This window comes from Phascolarctos cinereus, unplaced genomic scaffold (genome assembly GCF_003287225.1).
Source record: "Phascolarctos cinereus isolate Bilbo 61053 unplaced genomic scaffold, phaCin_HiC Scaffold_7;HRSCAF=346, whole genome shotgun sequence".
Taxonomy (NCBI): Eukaryota; Metazoa; Chordata; class Mammalia; order Diprotodontia; family Phascolarctidae; genus Phascolarctos; species Phascolarctos cinereus.
This window is the reverse complement of record NW_027556180.1, coordinates 105141387-105168321: the sequence shown is the minus strand read 5'-3', so window position 1 is coordinate 105168321 and position 26935 is coordinate 105141387. Positions and strand designations below refer to the sequence as shown.

At 35.5% G+C, this 26935-nt stretch overlaps 1 pseudogene; it reads left to right on the top strand.

Annotated features, from left to right (window-relative positions):
• The first annotated feature begins 899 nt into the window (after window positions 1-899).
• Window positions 900-26935, top strand: part of LOC144454867 (E3 ubiquitin-protein ligase Mdm2-like) — a 39208-nt pseudogene continuing 13172 nt past the window's right edge.

Below are 26935 nucleotides of genomic sequence, written 5' to 3'. Positions count from 1 at the left end.
GGCCACTCATTTAATGATCAGAATATTACAATCACTATTAATTAGTTCTCCATAGAGAATTAACTCAACCCAAATAGATAGGGGAAGTCACTTGATTGATACTTTGAAAACAAGGTACAAATGAGTTTTCAATTAATAGGCTATCCCTTTAATGACCAGGCAATTCAATCATTACTAGTTCTCCACAAAGAACCCTAACAACCCAAATAGATATGGGAAATCACTTCATTAATATTTTGAAAACAGGGCAATCCCTGAATTGGATTTGCTGAAAACTTGTAAGATAGGGGCTAGCTATCCCCATCTTTTTTGTATACTTAATATCTCCACTCCCAATTTACCTGGGAATCTAGGCTGTCAGTAACTATTTTAGCCATAGTACTAATAACCAAGGACCCTAAGCCCCCTGCCTCCCCAGAAATGTCTAGCTAGACTTTGTTTCCATGACACATAAATCTCATTAAGTAGATGTTACAACTCTCAGCCACTTCCTCAAGAACTTTTCCTATGTGGGAAAAGATTCACATAGTATGAGACTTAGTTTTTACTCAAGCCTCTTCCTTTCCAAAACAGAAAACTAAGGAATGGAATGGAATGGTTTTTGTTTTGTTTTGTTTTGCTTGTTTGTTTTCCTATCACTTGGCCCTTTCTCTTATCTCCTCCCAGATCACCAGTTCAAAATGCTTACAGCTTTTAGACCTGCAGTTGTGTTCCACACACTCAAGCCTCAGTACAATCTTTTTTTTCTTTCTTTTTCTTTTTTTTTTTTCTGTGCCTTGCTTTTCTTTTACTGCGCCACTTTGTGAGGTCGGTTCTTCCCTAACTTTTTGCAGAAAATTCTATGGCTTCTAGGGACGTTCACCTAAGGTAAGCGCTGAGCTTCCTGCTGGACTTCTCTGATGTCCAGGCCGCTGGAATCCCTCCGCCCAGCGCTCACAAGCGAGCGTTCCGCGGAAGACAACGAGGAGCTGAAGAAGACAACTGGTTTGAAGGATGATGGCGGAAGACTCCCTTTGCTCTTTCATGTTTGAAAGATTTCACGTGTTTTTTTCTTTTTTTCCTCATTTAAAAATGGGAAGTAATTTATTAGTATATAAAAAAAAACACCTGGCTTTTGAATTTCATATATGTCTAATGTTTCTATTGGAATCAAAACAATTAATTTAACTAACATTTTCTGCTATAATTACACTACTATGTATTTAATGTACTGCTTGAAACTTGCACAAACCTGAGGCTTTATATATGAAGCACAAAGTAAAGTTTTCTGAGTCAGCATGCCTTTTGTAGAAAATTTAGGATGTGAAGCAAAGTTCATTGTGCTACAATTGATTCCAGAACATCCAAATGGCAGGAAGAATAAATTTTAAAATGCCATTAAAAAAGGTAAGTGCTAAAAGGAACAAACTAAAAATATTCATTTTTTGGTACACCTAACATTTAGAGAATCAAGATTTTCTTCAAAGTTATGTTTGTCTGCTTTGATATATTTTCACCCAAGGATTCACATTTAATTTGGTTCCTCAAGTATTTTAAATGCCCCCATAACTGAGAGTTGGGCCCAAAACAGAAACAGAAAGAGAGGCTTTGACTCCTCTTTTTGTTTTGTTTTGTTTGTTTTTAACAACCCATCTAATTTCATTTTATTGATACTTCATAGCAATCATGCTCACATGGTCTCTGGCCCTAGAGACATGTCTGAATTAGACATAAAGCCACAGTATTTATGTTCCTCCTCAGTGTAATTTGTCTGAACAATACATCTCAATCCCTCCCATTCTAGTTTGCTAGGCTTTGGTTCCTAAGGAAAAGAGAATATTTCTTACTAAGAGAGAAAAGAAAGCTATTTGTTATGTAGCCTTTCATTGTCCAGAAATGAAAAGACTTGTTTCTAATGTCTGCTATTGGAAATTCCTATTTTAGAGAATCCATTTACCCTTCTTAACTACCTTACTGTTTTTTTTAAGCATTTGATACAGTACGAGTTATGGACTACTTATCTCTTCAAAATACTGTGTTTCTTTTTGTATGTTATGTTTACTTACATAGTTATATGAGTATGTAAGATTTTTGGGGAAACAATCTGAATACATTGATCTGGGAGAAAAAAAGAACAACAGCCTTTTTCAGAGGTTTAGCATTGTTTTCTTTAGTAATGATCATGACCTTTTGCAAACACTTATTTGATAAAACTCTATCACCTTTTCCTGTATTTTGTGTTTGAGAATATGGAAAGCTATTAGCACCTTGATGATCAGGCATATGCGTCTGACGAATCTTGGACTCTATTCTCTCAGACCTTGGGCTCTGACATGTGAATTTTCTCCTTTCTCTTGCTTCCAACTAGCAAATTGTGTCACTCTCCAGATATTTCCAAACCATGCTGTCTCATGAGTCTCACTACTCCATTTCTACTTTTTTTTTTAACATGTCTTCTTTTGGAATGTGAGTTTCTGGAGGTAAGGAACTGACTTAACTTACATTTGTTTAGATCCCCAATGATTATCAAAGTGCCTAGCACATAGCAAGGACATAATAAATTCTATATTATTCTTTCATTAATTCAACCATCCATCCATTTCCTTATTTTTCATTAAATTAGGAATAATATAAAATGTTCTTTAATGAAAATCAAAAGCCACAAAGGAATGATTAGCAATCACTAAATTCTTTAAGTATACATATACGAGTCCAGTTGCAGTAAAAACCATTGCTTGCTTTTTTATTATTATGAAAGTATTTTTGAAATACCTTCCCAAAGAATATAAAACAACATATTATTGATTCCTTTAACAGGGATTTTAAAAGTACCGTATGGGTAATTTCAAACCCTGTTCAAAATCAGAAAGATTGGGGAGTACCAGAAAGTTCAGGGCCTTTAAAAAATGAAGAATAAAAGAAGGATAAAAAAAATGCTGGACTTAGCCTTTGTCCATCTCTACACAAAGGAACATCCTATTTCAGAAATAAATGGATCAACTTTTTTTCCCCTTTTGCCAACAAGGAAAAAAAAAGTAGAAAGGGTAAGGTCCGGTTCACTTTTTTTCCCCAATAGACAAGCTGAATTGCAGAAGATTCAAATGATTAAATTAAGACATAACTCCACATTCCTGAAAGAGTTTAAGCAAATAAAATAAAATAAAATAGATAGTTCACTGAAATAGCAATAATATAAAAACTTCTCAAAAAAGTTGTAAGAGCTATAAGCTATAAGGATTACCAGCCTCTAATACAAGTCATACAAAACCACAATGTAGTAGAGTATACATAAACACTAGGCCTGGATTCAGATGACCTCAGTTTGAAGACCAGTGCTGATACTTATCTATTTAACTATGACCAAGTCAATTTCTCTGAGTCTCAATTTCTTTTACTGTAAAATAGAGATAAAAATACTTGATCACTCCACTCATAAATATTCTGGAGATCAAATATTCTGAACTTTCTTTACAAGATTATAATTTGCTATATTCTCTCTCTCTTTGCCCCTTACTAATTAACTAACATTTCACCCACACCATGGACTCTAATTCCTTGACTCCTTAGTACTTTCCTCAACCAGTGTCACTAATCAGCTTCCACTTTCTTCTCTTTACTCTCTGCTTGTCCATTGGAGAAAAAAATAAGTCAACTGGACTTTTCTTTTTCTAGCTTTTTTTTTTTCATGTTGGCAAAGGGGGAAAAAAGAGCTGATCCATTTATTTCTGAAATAGGATATTCCTTTGTGAGGAGATGGACAAAAGCTACCTTATTTCATAATAATTAGTTCAAGACCATGTGGTCTGCTACTTTAAAATCCTTTGCCACCTTGTCCTATTGCTGTTCATTCCCTGGCAGACACTGTCTTTGGTATTCTTGGCCAGGAATAACCTAGGCCAGTCTAACAATTCAGATTTGAAAGTTAAACTGTATTAAGTCACTCAGGAACTACAAAACACAAATAAAACCAACTTTACTGATAAGGAATTAAAACAATAAGTCTTGTAGTAGTTAAAAAAGATAGCAAACCTCTGACAGAGTAATCAGGAACTCAGAGAAGTAGTACCTCCTGGTTATGAAAGCTTAGATATATTCTCTGGTACTTTTAAATGTGTCTTTTTATTTCAGGCAGCAGAGCAATGAAATTATCCCCTGCCTCCGAAAGGACCAGTCCAGAAATTGATCCAAAGTGACCACCTGGTATATGGAGTCTTTTCTTAGGAAAATAAGGGGGTAAGGGCAGGGGAGGATGAGGCTCTATCTACAGCAGTAGTAGAAGCATGTCCATGACACTGTCATCAGTGAAAAAGTTTTTGTTTCTCCTCAGTGATAACTCTAATACCCTAACTCCCAACCAAATCCCTTGCATGGCCATAGAAGACAGCAGTGAACTTGGCAACAGCAATGGAAGAATTCCATCTACACCTACATTACCTCCACTTCTATTCAGGTGCTGCTAAAGGGGTTGGAGAAATCACACAACTGTGATCAGTGGGTACTGAGCCTAAATCTCTGAACTAAGTAAGATAATCCTTTTATTCATCTTAAAATTATTTTGCTAGATGGTGCAGTAGATAGAGTGTTTGACCTGGAGTCAGGAAACTCATTTTTCTGAGTTCAAATCTGGCCTCAGACACTTACTAGATGTGTGACCGTGGTGAAGTCACTTAACCCTGTTTGCCTCATTTTCTTCATCTGTAAAATGAGCTGGAGAAGGAAATGGCAAACCACTCCATTATCCTTGTCAAGAAAGCCACAAATGGGGTGAGGAATTGTTGGAAACAACTGAAAAATGACTGAACAACAATAAATTATTCTCTGTTGCACTCACCATAGCAGCTGTCCAAAGTAGTTCTCAATCCTCATCTATCTTTTCAACTGAGGATTTAAGTCATGTTTTACTGGGAAAATATAGACCATTTCTTATAAATTCATGTTTCTCCCATTCTCTATAATTCTAAATATCTTGACATCATTGCCCATTTTGTTTTCCTTTTATACACTAATTTCTGATGAACAGATTGCCTTTTGCCTTGCCAAACCACTCTCTCTAGATGTACCTATGATTGCATGCCTAGCACCTCTGGTGTGAGGGCTTGCAGAGGCTTTTTCAGGGATGCTCAGCTATCTTTGGTGTCTACCTGGTGCTCAACTCTCACCTGAGGCTCCAAGAAGTTGCACCATACACAATGGTCACACCCTGTGTATGATCTCAGAACACAGCCTAAACCAGATTGAGGGTAACCAACAGGCCACAAACCCATTGGTAAATTGGTGGAATGTCTAGCCCAAGAATGTGAAGACTTCCCCTAGTGGAATGAGCATATGAGGACAGTGTTCCAGTGGCCAAGAAGGAAGCTAAAACAGGTGCTTAAAACTTGGTCAGACATCAAAGACACAAAGATCATCCACTGTTTCCCAGGTTATCATCATCTGTTCTGGCTATTCTTTTGCCATTGGACTTGGAAGACTCTGGAAGAGAGAGTGAGGCTGGTGACTTTTTGCAGCTCTTCCTCACTTAAATGCGATTCATAGAGGAGTCAAGACATAACCCCATGATATCATTTGTCCTTTTAAAAAGTGAAGGACAAATAACAACAATATAGTAGATTGTACCCAAGTAAGTCTTGTTTTTTCTTTAATCTTTAGTATCTTCCTAACCACTTATTCCCTCCCTGCTATCTACAAACAATATTGAAGCCTCTCACAGTCAAACTCCTAGAGGGAAAACTATTCTAATATTCATTATCTTTATTTCTTCTCATCTCAACTCACTTTCCAACCTTTTTCAATGTGGCTTCCAACTTCATCATTAACTCAAAGTGTATTCTCCATATTTACCTAGTGTTATGGCCTTTTCTCAATTTTCGTGCCTCTCGACCTCTCAGCAGCTGTTGAAACAGGTAGATACTTAGATATCGTCATCTTTATCAATCAATCAATAAATCAATCAATATTTAATCAGTCAATAAATACACATTTATTAAAGGCTTATTATGTGCCAGGCTAAGTGCTGAGGATACAAAAAAAAAAAGATAAAAAATAGTCCCTGCCCTGGAGGAGCTTACATTCTAATGGTGAAGACCAGAAACAAAGAAATATAAATATAGTAAGCTATTTACAAAAAAAAAAAGGAGACAATTAATGGAGAGAAGACACTGGAATTATGTGGGGTTGGGGAAGGTTTCCTATAGAAGGTAAGATTTTAGTTGGAACTTAAAGGAAACTAGGAATGTCAGCAGTCGGATTGGAGCAGGGAGGACATTCTAGGAATGAGGGATACTGGATCTCAGAGATGGAGTGTTTTGTTCTTTGAACAGTCACGGGGGAGTAGTGTCACTGGATTGAAGAGTAAATGTTGGGGAATAAGGTATAAGAACAATGCAAAGGTGCAAGGGGGTCAGGTTATGAAAGGCTTTTAATGCCCAACAGATCATTTTGTATTTGCTCCAGGAGGCAATAGAAGCCATTGGAGTTTATCGAGTAAGGGGAAAGTGACACCATTAGACCAATGCTTTAGGAAAATCCTTTGAGTAGCTGAATTTGGGAGAGACTTGATGAAGGCAGACCCACCAGCAGACTATTACAGTAATCAGGCATAATGTGATAAGGACCTACATTAGAGTGGTGACTGTCAGAAGAAAGAAGGGAGCGTATAGGCAAGATGTAGCAAAGGTGAAATCAACAAATCAACAATCCTTCCCACACAGTAGTTGGTTAGTGAATATTAGCATTACTTATTTACTTCCTAGGATGGTTGTTAGGACAAAATTACATGTGAATGATTATTAAGCTAATATTCTCTCCTTAATCCTTTCTTACCTTAATTGTCTTTTCTTTGACAGTTCAAACATCCCCAGTCCACTGATCTTAAAGTTTTTTTTTCTTTTCCTTTAATTATTCCATCACAGTAGGCATATTTGCCTCCTGATTTTAGGAAGGACTTATGTTATGTCCTTATATATCCTTGTGTATTTTACTGTGACAAAAGATCTTGAAAGATACTACTGGTATAAATATTGACAAGGTTAGATGGAGGCTAAGCACATTCATATCTCTTAGCCTAATCATTTGCCGAAAGAAGACATATGTCTGACTGTCACATACCATCTAATCCTTAAAAATTTAAGAAAGCAATGATTAATGATCATAATAGTCATAATCACAATAACAACAATAATAGCATTTATATAGTGCTTTAAGATTTGAAAAGGACTTTACAATATTATCTCTTTTGATCCTCACAACAAACACTTGTAGGTAGGTTTTATTGTTATCATCCCTATTGTAAAGTGGAGGAAATTGAGGCAGACAGAGATTAAATGCCTTGCAAGGGGTCACAGAGGTAGTAAGTATCTGAGACTGGATTTGTACTCAGATATCGTTACTCTAGGTCCAAGACTATCCACTGTGCCACTTAGCTGTCTCTGACAGTTAAGATTCAAGCAGTAAATTCTTGGGGATATACTCTTTTGTTATTCTATAACATTTTATAGGAGTGAAGACTACAAGTCTACACATGGTGGACCACTCAGATCTTCAATAAGTATTTATTAAGTATCCATCATGTACCAGGCTAGTACAGGCTTGGCAACAAGATTGTAAATAAAAAATTTAGATAATTCCTGACCTCAAGAAGTTTATATTCTACTGGAGGTAGCCAACACACACACACACACACACACACACACACACACACACACACACACACTGTGAATTTTTTTGTCTTGTCGTGTAATACTTATACTACAAGCACCACATCCAGACTTTCAACTAAATTTAAAAAAGGTTTATAGAAATAAGGCTTATTTATTTCTTGTGTATTCTTTGCCACATGGCATTAGTAAAGTTAAAGATTATGGAAAAGGGAATGAAAGATTCTATATCAACATTTTTTTAAAGATAGACTCTAATCCTTAAAGACTTATAATTTAGGCAGGACAGAATATTAAAAAAAATTAGTTGTAGAAAAGTACACTCAAGCTAAAAAAAAAAGCATCATACTTCCACTTCCTTCTCACATCTCAATAATATTAAAACTAGCCATCACTTAATGGAGAATAAAAAATCTTAAATCCTTTATAGTCTCTTTACATGTTCCAAAATACTGGGGGTTAGAGGCAATAGAGTAAAAGGTGCCTGAGTGAAATGGAATTTTGCTGGAGAAATGGAAGTTCTACAATTCAATGCTGGACTTCAACTAGGTGATCTCAAATTATTTTCAATTATGGAAATTTCACAATTTTATGATTCTGAATTAGCTCTATACTTAAAGATTGTTTAAGTAAGCACTTAATTAGCATTATAAATAGAGAAATCATTACCTTCACAGACAGGAATTTTTAAACACATATGTGTGTGTGTGTGTGTGTGTATGTGTGTGCACAAGCATACCTCATTTTATTGCACTTTGCTTTAATGTGCTTTGCAGATACTGTAATTTTTTTTAAACAAATTGCACATTTGTGTGAACCCTGCATTGAGTAAGTTTATTGGCATGATTTTTCCAACACCACGTGCTCACGTTGTGTCTCTGTGTCACATTTTGGTAATGCTCATAATATTTAAAACTTTCTCATTATTATTACATCTGTTACGGTAATCTCTGATCAGTAACCTTTGATGTTACTACTATAATGTTTTGGGGTGCCATGAACCCTGTCCACATAAGATGACAAACTTAATAAATATTGTGTTTGTGTATTTTGACTGACCCCCCATTCCCTTGTTTCACTCCCTGTCTATGGGCCTCCCTACTCCCTAACACAAACGATATTGAAATTAGGCCATTTAACAACCCTATGATGGTTTCTAAGTGTTCGAGTAAAAGGAGGCATCAATCCATGCATCAGATTTTATTGTCTTACTTTAAGAAATTATCACAGCCACTCCAACCTTAAGCAACCACCATGATCAGTCAGCAGCCATCAACATTAAGGCAAAAAGATTATGATTCTCTGAAGGCTCAGATGACAGGTTTTGATTTTTTACTTTTTTTTTTTAAAGTTGTTGTTAAGACATAATACTGTGGTACACTAATAGATTACAATATAGTGTAAATATAACTTTTATATGCAATGGGAAACCTACAATTTTGTTACTTGTTTTTTATTGCGATATTGAGGTCATCTAGAACCAAACTCAACAATATCTCTGATGTATACCTGTATGTATGTATGCATGCATGCATAAAGGTGTGTATTTTGTGTTTTTAATTGTGTACATGTGGATATATATGTGTATTTATTAAGAAATCTTGGGGGCTGCTAGGTGGCACAGTGGGGGGCAGCTAGGTGATGCAGTGGATAGAGCCCCTGGTAGATTCAGGAGGACCTGAGTTCAAATCCAACCTCAGACACATAACACTTACTAGCTGTGTGACCCTGGGCAAGTCACTTAACCCCATTGCCTAGCCAAAAAAAAAAAAGAAACCTCCATTTCTCTCAAATCCTTATTTTTTCTTGAAAACAATTGTGAATAGGTTGCAATGATACTTTAAAAACTTTTTTTCCGCATCACTATGATGTCTCCTTTTTCTTTTTTTTCTCAATCTTGGTAATTTGACTTTCTTGTTCTTTATAATCAGGTTAGTTAAAAGTTTATGAAAAAAATTTAAGCTTTAAAAATATTTTAGTTTTTTTTTAATTAATTTGTTAGTCTTTGTTTTTTCTCTTATTTCTTCAAATTTCAAAATTCTCTCTTTTTTATTTTGGGATTTTTTGTTGTTTTTCAAATATTTTATATGTGATATTCTTCAGGATACTCATTTTGTTTTGTTTTATTATTGTATATTCTCAAACATATATATACATATATGTGTATATATGTGTGCATGTATATATGTATACATATGTATACACACACACACACACACACACACACACACACACACACACACACACACATATATATATATATATATACACCCTTTGAGGACATCTTTAGGAATAACCAATAAATTTTAGTATGTTGTCTCCATTATAAAAACTTTTATATACTTTTTAATTTTCTTGCACTTTTTTCTTTATCCACTAATTATTCAGGATTTCATTATTATATTTCAAATTTGGTCTATGTCTATTACTTCTTTTCCCTATAAATATTACTATTTTAGTATATAATCTGAAGGGTGTGCTCAATATTTCATTTTTATATTTATTTCAATTTTTTTTGCCCTAGTGCATTGCCAATTATTTTCAAGGTGCCATGCGGTGCTACAAAATCTGCAGATTATTGTTCCCATTGAAAAGATGCCGGAAGGCTAAAAGCTCTAAATTATCTGATAGCTTGTTCCTTTCTATGTTTTATTATTTTATCTTTAAAATAATCTTTATTATTTTTTTCAGGCCCCAAGAGATGAACATTTAAACTTGCTACAATTATGGGATCAGTATACTATATGTGGCTTTTTGAAATTCAGTTAACTTTTATGAATTTAGATGTGATATCATTTAGGGAATCTACAATTAGCATTCATAATGGTTCATGATTATAATTCTCTTGTTTATCTCTTCTGATAACTCAAAAAATTATTTTCATCATTTTGTGGGCATGTATAATATTTTTGTTTTAATTCACTTGATGAGTCTATAGTAAGTTTTTGTAACCTACTATCATTTGTATTTTTCATACACACATATGTACATAGATACACACATATATGTATATACACACACATAAACACATACACCTTATATTTGGCATCCTTTTGGGTTTTGTTTTATTCTGCATCCTATAATTTTTTTATCTTATTAGAATATTTTATGGGTTCACATTTAATGCTATGATTTTTAGAAATGTATGTTCAATTTGTTTCTTTTTATCTTTATTCTTTTTCTCTTTTAAATAAATGTATGATTAATTTTACTTGCAATTTTGATACTAGCCTATCCTAAAATTATTCTCCTCCCCCTTTACATTTGCCTGTGTATCTCAAATTTTTTGAATATACTTATTTATGTCCCTATTTCTATTACTTGTTTAATTATATGTCTTCCTCTCTTTGTTTTCCTATCTATTTCCTTGTTGAATTTAACAAGCAACTCAAAATCTCTTGATCCCTCTTCCTCTTAAACTCAGTAGTCTTAATAACTTTATTTTTTGCTCCCTTTTCTAAGAAGTTTCATTTTTCTTCATCTTCTTCATTACTTATCTTCCCTTCCAATATATTCTGAATATTATAGTGTATATTCATGGGCCACATAATCTTTATCAAATTATATATTCTCTTTTTGTTCTTTATGGGCTAAATTTTCTGAAATAACTGGTTCAAGTTTCTTCTTTTCCCTAATTTATATATTATTGACTTTCTAGTTTTCACTCTTTCCTCTCTTTTTTATACTTCTTAAAAATGTTAACTCATGAAGGAAGCAAAGTCAGAAAGCAGCAGTGTTGCAAGGTAAGAGTTATCCTGTGTCCCGAGTCATGAAGCCCAGCCACACTCCTACCATACTATGAGCAATCTCCATCTGAAAAACACGTTACTTCAACTCTGGAGCTTCTCGCACACACGCGCACACACACACACACACACACACACACACACACACAGAGAGTACTTTGTGTGTCAACTGATCTAATGAACTTATACATCCCTAGGCCTGGGATAGAATGTCATACATGTAAGCATGATACTTCCTAAGAGAAGGTAACCTCTCAATGCACAAAATTTCTGCAGATTAAACAACCAAGAAATCAAAACCTTCCGCAAAAGGTTTATACCTCCTCTCCCATGAGTCTGTTCTTCAACAATACTCATACTCATTACCCCCTCAACTTCTAGTTCCTCTTTTATCACCTCCATTCCATTTTTCTATACCCCCCACTGCTTTGATGAGTAACTATAACAATTACTTTCTTTTCACTGCTGACCCATAAATTTGGTAATGGTACATCACTGTTATGCCTCTGCCTTACCCTTTTTTTCTGTCAATCTCCTCATTCTGCTATTACCTCCTATAAGGAAGACCAATTCAGCTGTAGTGGATTTTTAAATTTAGTCAATAGTACATAAAATCAGTTCTTCAAATAAGATGCCACTAAATTGGAGAAGAGCAAACATGGTTTCCCCCCCTCCCCTGCCTTTTGAAGGGAAAGACAATAGATCTCACCTATAGGCCACTTAGCTTGATTATGAGTATTTGGAAAATTCTAAAACATATATTAAATGAATGACTGGTGCACATCTAATAAAGGAAAATGCGTGTGAACATACATGTATATGTGTACACACATGTACACACAGAAACATATGTATGAGATCAAGCAAGGCTTCATTAAAGAAAAGGTCATGCTAGACTAATTTAACTCATTATTTTGACAGAATTATCAAACTAATAAATTAAAGAAAAGCTTTAGATAACAAAACTTTTGACAAAGTAGGTCACATTTTTTTCTTGCAGAATTATAGCAAGATATGCCAGCTAGATAAAAATATAATTGGATAAATTCAGAACTGATTGGATGGATAGAATCAAAGAGTAAATGTTAATGGTTTAATGTCAGTGTTGTAGGAGGTTTCTAGTGCAATATGCCAAGAATTTATGCTTGAACATATGCTGTTTAATATTTTTGTCAATCACTTAGATATAGGACATGCTGATCAAATTTGGAGATGACATAAAGCTGGGGGGAGAGCTCACACCCTTTTCGACAAAATTAGTGTCCAAAAAGCATTGGATTGAATCTATAATATATGAGATAAATAAAGGACATATAAAGAGTATACTGAGAGTAATCTAAAAAGATACAGGATAGATAAAAGATATATTGAAAGTAATCTCATAAGGAAAACATTAACATTGAAGAATGTTAACATTAATTATGTTAATTATGCATTAACATAAAAACTTCTTGCAGAAGATGGGATTTTAGCTAAGACTTAAGGATGGCAGAGATGACAAGAGGAAGGAACCATGAGGGAGACAATTCTAGGACTGGGGGAGAGCCAGTGAAAATGTATGGATGCAGGAGATGAAATGTATCTGAAAAACAGTAAGATGGCCAATGTTACTGAATTGCAGAGTGTGAGATGGGGAGTAAGATTTAAGAAGTCTAAAAAGGGAGGAAGGAAGGGTCCAGATCATGAAGAGTTTTAAAAACTGAAAAGAGCATTTTATATTTGCTATAGATGAAGTAAGGAACCAATGGAATTTATTGAATGGGGGGGGGGTTGATATGATCAGACCTGCACTTTAGAAGATAATTTGAATGGATGAATCGAAGATGGATTGGAATAGAGAGGTATTTCAGGCAGGGCTGCTAAACAGAAGGATATATTACAAGTCTAGGGATGAGGTGATAAGGGTCTGAACAAAAATGTTGTCAGTGGCAGAGAAAGGAAGGGATATATAAGAGAGATGTTGCAAAATTAAATCAATAAGACTCCAGAGACTGAGGCATCAAGATTGATAACTAGATGTTGAACGTAGCTGACCGAGAGGATGGTGCTGTCCTCATTGATAATAGAGAAGTTGGGGTAGAGTTAAGTGGAAGGAAGATAATTAGCTTTATTTTGTATATGATTAGTTCCATACGTATATGGGACATGCATTTAGAGATATCCAGTAGGTACTGAGATTGTAAATCAAGATAAAAGTTAGGGCTGGATAAATACATGTGAGAAATATTTACATAGAGACGATAATTTTATGTAAGAAAGTTGATTAATACACCAAGAAAATTAATATAACAAGAAGGGAGAAGAGAACCCAGGATGGGAATCTTGAGGGACACCCATAGTTTGCAGGTGGGCACTGGATGTTTGCATAGGTGTTAAAATTGACAAGGATAAACACCAGCTCAGGGGAAATTCCTTTGTGTATGGATTTGGACTAGATGGTCACTAAAGCCTCTTTCACAATCAAATTCTATGATTCTGTGAGTTTCTTCTACCTTCACTTCTGTTTATCTTCTAATTTCTCTTTAAATATTTAGCCCCTTACTTCCTTTCTTTTTTCCTCTAAATCCTATCATGTTTCTTATTTACTTTTTCTTTTCCCCCTAAAAGTCTTAAATCTACTGTGTTTTGATCCTATTTTATGTAGGTCAATCTCTCTTTTTAGAAAATGAAGTATAATGAAACTTTGATCATTATAATATGAACATTTATTTCAGTGCTTAGAAGCTCTGAGAGCCACAGCATTATATTTGTCTCTCTCAGAACTACTACTTTTTTAAAAAGAGATTCTATGTTGTCTACTGATTTTTTTCTTCTGATTTTGTGATGTCTATTTTAAATTCTGTTTAGAAGGCTTTGATTTCTGAAGTAAATGTGTTCATAATTCTAATGTGAGTTCTCTATGTTCAATAATTCCATAGTTTCATCCTGTTTCTCATGGTCTATGAGGAGTCTGATTCTCTCTTTCATCAGATAATAATGGCTCATTTTGCTTCATGTAATAATATCAATTAAAATAAGTTCCTTGGCTTCTCTTTGAAATTTATTTATTTTCCTTATTCTTTTGGCCTGTATAATGTTGTTTTATATGCTTTACCCTTCCTTCACCCTTTTTTAGTAACAGGTCATATTTATATAGCACATCTTTCACAATATCCCTCTGCAGCACATAGTACAACCATTATTATCTCCATCTTATAGAAGAGGAAACTGTGGGCCAGGGAGGTCAAAGTACTTGCCCCAAATCTCACAGCTGCTAAAAATGTGGGCATGGGGAATTGAACCAATAATTTCTACTTCTAAAGCAGTCTCTCAGTGCTGAAGTGGAGGCAGTGGGGTAGGTAGCATGCCTCTCTTTCTCCTCAGCTAATTCTAAGTTGTGGGTTAAGTACTGTTCTTTGTAGCAGCACTTCCCCAACTCCTACTCCTTCTTAAACTTTCGAAAAATTTACAAACATCTTATGGCAATGGGAATTCACACTTTTTTTCTTTTTAATCTGAAATGTTGTTTCCTTCTTCAAAAGCTGTTCCACAACATTCCATCTCCCAACATCACCTGCTCATATAGCTCAGCCTTGTACAAGTCTTATAGAGTCTTTGGACCTTCCAAAATCAGTCTCTGTGTGTGTTTAGCAGAGTATATTGGCAGCTATGTTATTGGAGGGTAGCCAGGGTATTAAGGAGGGTCCCCAAAATTGGGGTCTCCTGACCCCAAGATTGGGAAAATTGCTGCCAGTCTGGGATGTACTAGCTGTTAGTGAGGGGGCTGTTAGTGAGGGGGAAGGAGGGGTTTGTGCCAACACTTCTAGGAATCTGCCAGGAATGGTGCTGATCACAAGGAGAAGGCTCTGTTGGCCCCTATGGTTCTCTTGTAAAAGCTAGACTCCAAGGCAGGGAGAAGAGAAATGTCCAAGCAGCTCCTGCTGTGACTTCTTAAAATATGATCCAGAATGGCATAAACTGTGGGCTCAGGCTGGCATTGTGGTAGGACATTACAAATGCCAGGAGACTGACTAGCAATGTGAGGCTAGCTAGGCTGAATGTGTCAGTTAGGAAAAAAAGTGGTCAGTACTGGATTTGGTGGTACCAAAGCACTGACAGCATGAAGAACATCAGGAGTAGCATCAGATTGCTAACCTCCAGCCCCAAGGGGCTTGTCTCTGACCCTGGGAGACAGTGAGGTGTTGTAAGGTAACTGTATAGCCATGTGGCTGTGGAGAATGCTATTGAGGGGAAGGAGAAGTGAATCCAGAGTCTTGGTATCAACTCCTGGAAGGTAGACCTATACAGCCTTCCAGGTAGAAGAATTGTACCTAGCATTCCAGGCCAAAAAACTGTGTTCTTTTCAAAGAGCCAGTGGTACCCAGAGGACAGATTATGGCCACTTTCTCTGGATGAGTCTTTGAGGAATGTCAGCCTTAGCATCTGGTGAGAGCTTGGGGATAGAACTTCTGGAGGTACTACGCTGGGCAGTGCCTTAGTACTTCGTGTTTCAATGTGGAGGCCTCAAGACCTGGAGCATCCCAAGTATTGTTGACTATGGGCACCATAGATTCCCCAAACTGTATGTCAGATATAATTTAATCTGTATCATGCTCTAATCACTGTCCTCCCTTTTGGAGAGTTGTAGACCCTATTGCTTGTTTGGAGCCTGTGTTATACACCTGCAAAATCACTAGTTCCAACTAGAGTTGGAACTCTAATAGATTACTGATGGTCCCAGCACCAATCATCCAGCTCAAAGTCTTCTTTGGTTGAAAGCAACAGAGGGGCAGGCTTATCTTTGGTCTATACTCCCTGACTAGGTATGTAGCTAGCTATAGGCCTCAGGCCTATAGCCAGTTCTTAGGCTGAGGACTGAGCAATAGACCTACAGGGTTACCAAAGATTCACTGTACTGGTGCATAGCTGCAGACCTCAGTCCAAGTTAATACACTGGAAGACTTCTGGGGATGAGGGAGGAGCACTTTTTGGTTGCACCCATTCCCCAGTACTTATAAAATTCTGGCTTTCACTCTTTTATGATCTTGGATAGGAAAATGGATCCAGTGATTTTTGTCCTTGGATTTCCTGATCAGCACTCACTCTTATGCTCTTCTACTGTTTTTTTTTTAGAGTACTTATATAAGAGAAATGAGCTGTGTTGCTTTCTCTTGGTGTCATTGCCAATATTCTCCAACTTTATGAGTCTTATGTGCTATATTTCATACATATGAAAAAGAGGGGAGAGCCAAAAGAACAATAGCTATATACAATATACAACATGTACAATGAACATAATAATATTAATGAATACAACACTAAAATGCTGTTAAACTTTGAGAAGTGAAATGAACAAAGGCTAGTCCCAGGCAAAATATTTAGGAAACATATTTTGCTCTTCTCAGTGTAGAAGTATGGGACTGTGGGTGTTGATTGTTATACAGTGCTGTCAGAAGGGGTTGAATTATGGATTTGGGAAGATTTCAGTTTTTTTTTTAATAAGAGAGAATTACTTGAGAAGGAATATATTGACAAATGATTCTCTTGTAAATAAAACACTTAAACAAAAGTAATTAATTGGGAAGAATGTTTTAAAATCTTGCCTATAATGGCAAGAATAGAAATGTACTCTAATCTTTTATGGCACATAATAATTTTCCTTTATATTTGCATTATTTCATTTTATGTTCTAATTAATTTCTATATCTGTCTTATCACAACTTAGGCTCTTTTCAGGTAGAGAAAACAATTTCATTCTTTACATCTCTTTTGCCAAACACAATATATGTACATATGTATGTTCATAATAAACATTTGCCAAATTGCTGCAAAATCGGGCATTGATATGGGTAAATATTCCCAGAATGATTTTTCCCACTCCTTGTCTCTAGAAGTAAAAATAATTCTAAGATAGTGGAAGGAATTTGCATTACAGAAATCTTTTCACTTCCTCTTTTAAAATCTCATACTATTCATATAAATGTAATGTGCATAATTTTAAGGGAAAAATTTTTTCAAGATCTTTCATTAGAAATATTCCCTTGTGGCATCTAAATAGTGATCTGAAAGTTAATATCTACAAAGTGTCCATGAAAGAAATAAAAATGAATATTTATTAAGTGGACAAAAGGACCTAAACCTAGAGGTCTTGAAAAGAAAGATTTCATTTATGATTAAATTAATAGAACTCTTTGAAAAAAATAATTGAAGTGAAATTCAAGGAGTTCAAAATAATAATCAATTACTTTGACTCCATCTCCATTACATCAAAGCAAATGTTATAGTTTGAAGTTGATGTGCCATGTACGCTTGTCATCTTTTCCTCAGCGACTCACCCAGTATGTTTCATCTGTCAAGAGAGAAAATAAAGAGTAATACATATTTCATATTTGATAAACCGCTGATGTTAAAAAAAAAGAAAATGCCTTGGTTATAAGGACATTCAGATTTCACTACCTTGTCTATGACATTCTGGAAAGTTCAGTAAACTTAATACTAAAACTAGGGAGGAAAAATAAGTTTATTCTACTGTGGTATGTTGCATCTCCCTGAGAGATGGCTGATAGAGAGATCTCTTCCTCCACTTCAGAGCAAGCAAAGAAAGGTTTTAACTGCTCCCTGTGAGCTCTGTGGATGTATTAAAAGGGTTATCTCTACACCAATGTCCCTTTTTATGCCGTGTTTCAAGTGTAAAAGCAGCTATATTTCAGATAGTTTGGATGGGGAAAGATGGGGGAGTAATCTTTGGTCAGAAGTAGGATCTCAATCATTCAAATTATACAAGACTGATCATTATTATCTCTATCTACACATTAAACAAAGACAGGCTTTAATCCTCTTCAACAAAAAAGAACACAATAATTCTATCCATTAAGTTGGTAAAATCTTGAAATATTTTCTTTGGAATGTAGTCTTCAAGGCCCAGTTCTCCTCCAGTCTCTTATATTAGATCTTTGCTAATAACCTCTAGCTATTGATGTCTCCATAGAAATTACTTTATATATTTATGTTGTTTGTATATGTGTCCATGAATATATGAACATATTAATACAAGTATATATATGTATATAGATACAGATTGTGTGCATGTAAATGTGCATGAATATATTTATATTTATATATGTCTATATACACATATAGTAAGGGAGACTCCAGCATCTTGAAGTGGTGCACCTGTGTTGAATTTATGGAGGGACAAGGACATATAAACAAAACATTCATAGGATGAACAGGCATGGATGAATTGCAATCTGAAATGTTGTAGGGTACTTTCAAATTGATGAGATAAATTCAATTAAGTATTTAAGTCTATTCTATGTTTACTTATTTGTTTTCTCATTGTTTTCACGAGTACACACAGCTTCAGAGCAGTTGTTATATTCTTTTCCTCATGTTTATATACCTGTCGCTTTAAACAAAGTAGATGCTTAACAAATCATTTTTGAATGCGTGCATCAAAGAATGAATAATCAAATATTTAGTGACTGTGAGCAAGTCACAAACATTTCTGAGACTCAATCATTTAAGAAATGAGTGGAAATATTTGTATAATGTTTAAAATGATGTATGTGTTAATTATAATTTTCCTCCATTTGATTCCTTCTTTATGCTATGTAATTTATTTTTCAAGACCACTGAGTGACACAGTAGATAGAACGTGGCGCCTGGAGTCAGGGGGCCTTGAGTTCAAATTCATCCTCAAACACTTAGGACTCGTGTAATATCAGGCAAGTAATTTATTCTCTGACTGCTTTAATTTCATCAGTTGTAAGATGTGGTTCATGATAACACTTTCCTTGTCGGGTTGCTTTGCGGATCAGATGAGATAGATTTGCAAAGGACTTAGCACAGTTTCTGGCATATGGCAACTGGTGCTTAATTAATGTTGATTCCCTTTCTCACATTCTCTTTTGGATTTGAACTTACAAGACTGGTAGGCATACGTAATTTGTGAATATCCTGAGCAATGCCTTCCTTAACATATGTCGGGAGGAGGCTGAGGGAATGCTGCATTTAGTCACCTTAGACTCCTGCTTGGCAATTCTGTTAGGTTGGCCAACTTGTAATTATATCACTAACCCTTCCATTTTCCCCTCAAGACTTGTAGAACCCTGACTACTGGAGCCAAAGGTAGATTATGAAACTTGCCTTCTCTCTGATCTCAGAAGAGAATAAACGTGTGCATTCCTGAACCTAAAGAAAAAATGAGGTGAATGGATGTGCTATATAAAGAGAGAAATGCACACATTATGAGTAGAATTCTGGCTGCTTTCAATAAAAGCTAGTTCTTTTACACATTTCTTGATCCTTGAAGATTTTGAAGATCTTGGACTGTTATCAAATTAAAAAAATGTTAGATTTGTTGAGTTTGGTGTCCATTGTTGTTTTTTTTCCAACTAGATAATGAAACCTATTATTTAAAGAACTTCAAAGTCAAGGCAGAAAGTTTGATATCTTTAGGCTACTTGACTAATGTGTCTGCATTATATAAGATTAAAGTATCAGAATTATGCTTCATGATAATTCCTATCAGGATCTATATGCTGTCCAACAATAATTGTAGTTAACAGGCAAAATCTTTCTCTCTTCTATATGATTTAGGTAGAACATCTGTTGTGGTTGAGTTCTTTAAAATGCTCAGAAGTATAAATTTTAGTGTTTATCAACAAAGAAGATGAAATCCTTCCTTTTTTTTTATCATTTTCTCCTATATTTCCATTAAAGTAAGAAATATTCAGTATTAAAGTATGGAGATTAAGATTGCAATGAAGGAACAAAGGAGGTAGAGCCAAGATGGCAGAGTAAAGGCAAGGGACTTGCCTGATCTCCTCCCCCAAACACTCTAAATACCTTTTAAAAATGACTCTAAACAAATTCGAGAATAGCAGAACTCACAAAAAAAATGGTGTGAAACAAATTTCCAGCCCAAGACAACTTGGAAGGAAATGTCTGTTTCACTGGGGTGAGAAAGAAGCAGGTGAGAAAGGTCAGGCTGTGCCAGCACAGACCACTCTGAAAACCATGAAGAGGCCTCAGGGCAACTAAATCACTAGCAGCAGTGTTGGTTTCCAGACCCCTTGGCCCACAGAGCCTAAAACAAATTAGAAGATCAACAGGAAAGGTCTGGCACACTGGATGAGAGTGGAGTGCAGTCCAGTGCAGGCCACAGCAGCACAGTGTTGGCCTCAGCAACTGAGGAGCAAATCTTGGGAGTGATTGAATCAGCAGCAGCAGAGACAGCAACTACTTCCAGAGCTCTTAGCCACAAAAGGTAAGAGAATCAAACAACTGGTCAGAAGGAGATTACAGGGGCCATTTTTGCCAGGACTGAGAAAGAATGCTATTGTTTCACCCATACCCAGATCCAGGTCACAGTTCTGGGTGGCAGTCTCAGGGCAAGGACGAGCACTAGCACAGCAAGGCTTGTGCTCTGCTCCTCACAGTTCCAGGGCAGAAAAGAGTGCTTGTGATCACTCACAGGGCAGAACACAGACCAGGACAGTAGTAAACATCTCTCCTTATATCGTACCATCTTGTAAGAACTGAAAACTTACAGGTCCCTAAAATTATTTCTGAAAACAGCTGCACAAAACCTCTGAAGCTTGGGACAATATGCTTTCCACCCTGGAAGGAGAGCCCTACTTTAACAAAGTTAAAAGTCAAGTGACTAATCCCTACATAATATAAAACAAAGTATTTTGACTACTAGCTTAACAGAATTATATCTAGGAGGAAACTAGTTTTTCACTTCAGTGATTTAGAAATGAGAGTTGTTGTTTTGATCCTTCATAGTCCAAGAGGACCAAAATCACATCACTATGTCAGGGTTAATGCACAGTGACTCTGACTATGGATGATCAGAACAATACGAGTTCAGAAGGCTGTACCACAAGTCAGGCACAAATACTGTATGTGAACTTTTGGAATGGAGATATCTCTAAACTTGCACATGTCATGTTTCTTTTAAGCTTCTACTTTGCTTATAGAACACAGTGCCTCCTTTGATGTGGACATGCCATGTGGGCATGGTGGTCCTGTGCCATTGTCTCATGTCTCACAATTGATTCCAAAGTTCTTCAGAGGTTCTTGAGAGTTCCTTTTCTGACCTGTATGTGAGCACTTGCCTTGTATGAGTTCTGCAAAGTCATTTAAGCAAATATATGTTTGACTTCTGAACAACATGGCCAGCCCATCGGAGTTGTGTTCTTTGCAGTAGAGTTTGAATGCTTGGCAATTCAACTCGAAAAAGGACCTCAGTGTTTAGCACATTATCTTGTCATGTGATCTTCAAAATCTTCCTAAGACAATTCAAATGGAAGCAATTAAATTTCCTGGCACATTGCAGGCATGCTGTGCACGTTTCACAGGCATAAAACAATGAGATCAGCCTAAAAGCTCTGTAGATCTTCCGTTTGATAGTCAGTCTTATACCTCTTCTCTCCAACATTTTCCTTTATAGCCTCCTGAACACTGAGCTAGCTCTGAAAATGCACACATCACCCTCACCATGTATGTGTACATCCCTGCCAATGTTAGTAAACTTATCCACAGCATTCACAATTATTCCACTTGCTGTAAACAAGTGTTCATATAGATGGTATAGTGCTAGCTGGTAGAGAATGTCCATTTTGTTGGTGTTAATTGTCAAGCCAAACTTAGCATGAGTAACAGATCTATACTCTGTTTCATTTTTAGGATCAGAGACTGCATTGAGTGTACAATCATCCGAGAACAAAAAGTCACACACCAACTCTCCAGTATAACATAAGCTTGTGTAGTCTTTTGAAGTTAAATAATTTACAATCAGTGTGGTATCTTACCTTGATGCCACTTTTGTTCTTTTTGAAGGAATCTGACAACATCTTTTAAATATGTGTTTGGAAAAAAGTCAAGTATTTGACCAGTATTATAAGATTTTCAAAGATGGTGAGAGTTTGTGCTTCTAATGATTCCATAATAACAAAATTATGAATAAAACAGTTCTTCTATTACCACTTAATAGTACAATATTGAACAAGAATGTGTGTCTTGGTTTGGAAGATGCAAGAAGATCTATCCTTAAGCAAAATATCCAAGGCAGACAACCCCAACACTGACATGCCAAACTTCTCTTCCTAGAATCTATTCATTTTCCAGATTATATTAACTATTTCAGTATTCTTATGTATTATGGTCTCATCAATGTTATTTCATCTCTGGTAGTGAGATCACAACCAAAACTATGCCTGCTAATCTTGTACCATTCTTGTAGTCAATCTAACCAAAGCAGTGTGGTGGTCTTCCTTTAAGCGTTCCATGGATACGTGTGCATCACTTAAGCTTTTTCTTGGGCTAATTTTAGGGGCTTGAAAATCTATCAGCTCTCCTAATGCCTTGACATTTACTAGCAAATTATTTCTAAATCGATGATTATTTGGTAAGCATTACAACTGTGCCACAAAAAAATGAGACACATCACTTATAAATCCAAGTGGGGTCTGTTGAAGTACATAAATCAGCTTATGGAATCTCAACATAACACCGTGGGGTGTTGGAATATAACTGCCTCAAATGTCCTTCCTTGGCTTCTGAGGCATCTTCATGTCTGAGTTCTCTCATTTGTGAGGTAGAAGCAGTTGTGAATCAATAGGCAACAGTGATCTTCAGCAAGAAGTGTAATTTAATTAACATTGTATGTATATAAAAGTAGCCTGTTTCCTGACATTGTTATCCACAAAACTTTACTTCTCATCTAGCCTTTGGGTTGTGGGAGTAGTATTTGATATGGCATGGCTAGATAGGCTCATGAACAGCCTTTCTGAACTCCAGATTAGCCCTTAGTCAGCTCAGTCTTTATACGTATTCAACATCCTCAGTAGCCTTGGAAAAAGGCAGCTATTATCTTATCGGGACACCTGGACTGGGCAATTTATTAGTACTCACTTAAAGATGACCTTGGAAGAAGCTACCATAATTTTGGAATTAAGATATGGAGGAGAGTAGTTGGTGACAAAGGTTTACAGTAAAGCATCTCACAAAAGTTAGAAGGTAGAGAGAGGATTGGTCATCTTTTTTGTTACTTTAATTTTTGAATTATTTGTTCAATTTTAATACTTTTTGATATCTTTTTTGTCACCAGCATTCCCTAAAGTAGCTCTTCTCTCAGCTAAGAAGTACATATGTTCTTTTCCCACTTTTTTTCCCTATCTCCTTTCAAACTATCATGTGAAGACTTATTTTCTCTTCTATGCTTCATTGTTTTGTGAGATGTCATCTTCCACCATCCATCTTTGTAACATTTTTAAATGAGTTTTTATTCTAAACAAATATTTCCCTAGCTATCTTCTCATTCTACTCAGCGTGGAAATTAAATATTTTTTTTTTTCTGATTTGAGGTGGCTTCTGTGCTATCTCGGCCTTCTTGTTTGAATAATTATTTTAAATATCATAAAACTTTGTGGGATATGGAAAGAGTTATATGCCAATGTTTTTTCCCACCTTTTTTCAGCAAAAAAGCTTTTTTGACTTGATCAGAGTTGGTAGCTGTTTTAATCTGACAGTGTCAGATATGTGTCTTAGTAATTTGGTTTTGCTTTTGACATTTTACTCTAATGAGGGAATTTATTTATTTCACAAATAATCTTATTAGCTAACATTTTTTCTAGCAATTTGATGTATTTAAATTGCTTTACATGTATCATCACCTTTCCTCAAAATATCTTATGAGATAGGTATGGCTATTATTTCCATTTATTTTATTTATTAACTGATTGAATTTTAAAGTTTTAAAATATGTGCTCTAATGGCATGTAAAAACAATATTTACATTCATTTAAAAATTTTGAGTTCCAATTTCTCTCCCTCTCTTCTTTCTCCTCTCCCCTTCTCCCCCTCATTGAAAAGACAAGTAATTTGATACAGGTTATACATGCACAGTCATGCAAAACATTTCCATGTTAGTCATGTTGTAAAAGAAAACACAAACAAAACAAAACAAAACAAAAACAAGGAAAAAAGCAAAGTAAGTAAAAACAATCAGTATGCTTTGATCAGCATTCAGACTCCACCAGTTCTTTCTCTGTAGGTAGATAGCATTTTTCATCATATGTCCTTTGGAATTATCTTAGATCATTATATTGCTGAGAATAGATAAGTCATTAATGGTAGATAGTCACAATATTGCTGCTGCTATGTACACTGTTCTCCTGGTTCTATTCAATTCACTTTGCATGCGTTCTTGTAAATCTTCCCAACTTTTTCTGAAAGCATCCTGCTCTGTATTTCTTATAGCACAATAGTATTCCATTATAATCATATACCATAACTTGTTCAGCCACTCCTCCAATTGATAGGATCCTCTCATTTGCTAGTTCTTTATCAGCACAAAAAAGAGTGCCATAAATGTTCTGTATACCTGTAGATCTTATTATTTTATCTCTATGGGATGCATATATAATAGTGGTATTGCTGAGTCAAAGAGTATGCACAGTTTTATGGCCCTTTAGGCACAGTTCCAAATTACTCTCCAGAACTGTTGGATAAGTTTACAACTCCACCAACAGTTCTTTAGTGTCCCAATTTTCCCACATTCCCTCCAACATTTGATATTTTCTTTTTCTGTCATAGTAGCCAATCTGCCAATTGTAAGGTAGTGCCTCAGAATTATTTTAAATTGCATTTATCTAATCAATAGTTATTTAGAACATTTTTTCATGAGACTGTTAATGATTTTGATTTTTCTGTGTGACAACTGCCTGATGATATCCTTTGACTACTTTTCAATTGGGGAATGACTTTTATTCTTATCAAATTGATTCAGTTTATAATCCCCTCCCAACCCCAGTTTTCTGATTTCCTTTAACCTTGTCTACATTGGTTTTATTTCCTAAAAACCTTTTTTAATTTAATGTAATCAAAATTATTTATTTTACTTTTTGCTGTCTTTTTTTTTGGTCATAAATTCTTTCCTTATGCATAGATCTAGTAGTTAAACTATTTGATGTTCCTTGATTTGCTTATGGTATGACCCTTTATGTTTAAATCATATAATCCACCTGCTATCCACTTCCATTTTATGTGTTAGTTTGTCGCATTCATATTCAAATTTATGATTTCTAACTGTAAGGTTCACAACTGGACCCAGATGGCTCTGGGAGAAAGGGAGGTTGGTGACTTTGCTGCCCTCCCTCACTTAAATCCAGTTTACTTGCATGTCATGGCATCAGCTCCCTGATGTAATGGTCCTCTTTAAGAATGAAGGACAAAGATTAACAACCCTACATTCTAATTTCCCCCCTGTTTATCTATTCTCACTACTTTCACTCTGTCTCTATTCAAAAGTGTTTTTCTTCTGACTACCACCTCCCCCAATCCACCCTCCCTTCTGTCACCACTCCCCCTTCTCTTATTCACCTCTCCTTCTATTTCCCTGTAGGGGAACATATATTTTTATACCCAGCCAGGTGTGTATGTTATTCCTTCTGTGAGCCAATTCTGATGAGAATAAAATCCAAATCTTTCCCAACACTACCCCCATTTTCTTTTCCATTTTAAAAGTCCTTTCCCATTTCTTTTACTTGAGTTAATTTAACCCATTCTAAGTCTCCCTCCTGCTTCTCTCAGCACATATCTCATTATTTCTCATTATTTTATTCTTTTGGGTATCATCTCATCATATTCAACTCATACCCATGCCCTCTGTCTATGTATACTCCTCCTAACTCCCCAAATAATGGCAAAGTTTTTAGAGGGTACAAGTATCATTTTCCCATATAGGAATATAAACAGTTTGACCTTATTGAATCCATTCTGATTTTTCTTTCATGTTTACCTTTTTAATGTTTCTTTTGTTTCTTGTATTTCAAAGTCATATTTTCTATGTAGCTCTGCTCTTTCCATCAGGAATGCTTGAAAATCCTCAATTTTATTGAATATCCATTTCTCCCCCAAAGGATTATACTGTTTTTCTGGATAGGTGATTCTTGGTTGCAATCCTACCTCTTTTGCCCTCCAGAATATGATATTCCAAGCCCTTTGATCTTTTAAAATAGAAACTGCTAAATCTCTTGCTATGATGACTGTACTCCCTGGTATTTGAATTGTTTCTTTTTTGGCTTATCGTAATATTTTGTCCTTGACCTTGGAGTTCTGAAATTTGTCTATGATATTCCTGAGAGTTTTCATTTTGGGATCTCTTTCAGGAGGAGATTTGTGGATTCTTTCCATGTCAATTTTGCCCTCTGGTTCTAGAATATCAAGGCAGTTGTTCTTGATGATTTCTTGAAGTATGATGTCTAAGCTCCTTTTCTTTTTATCATGGCTTTCAGATAGTCCAATAATTCTTAAATTGTCTCTCCTCAATGTGTTTTCTAGGTCAATTGTTTTTCCATTGAGCAATTTCATATTTTCTTCTATTTATTCATTTTCTTGATTTTGTTTTAGTAAATTTATAAATTTAGTAAATTCATAAATTTATCACACACACACACACACACACACACAGAGAAGATAATTAAACTGCTCAAAATTTTGAACTCCTAATTTGTGGCAGGACTAGGGTAGTTAGTTAGAGGATAGAGTTTTGGGCCAGGAATCAGG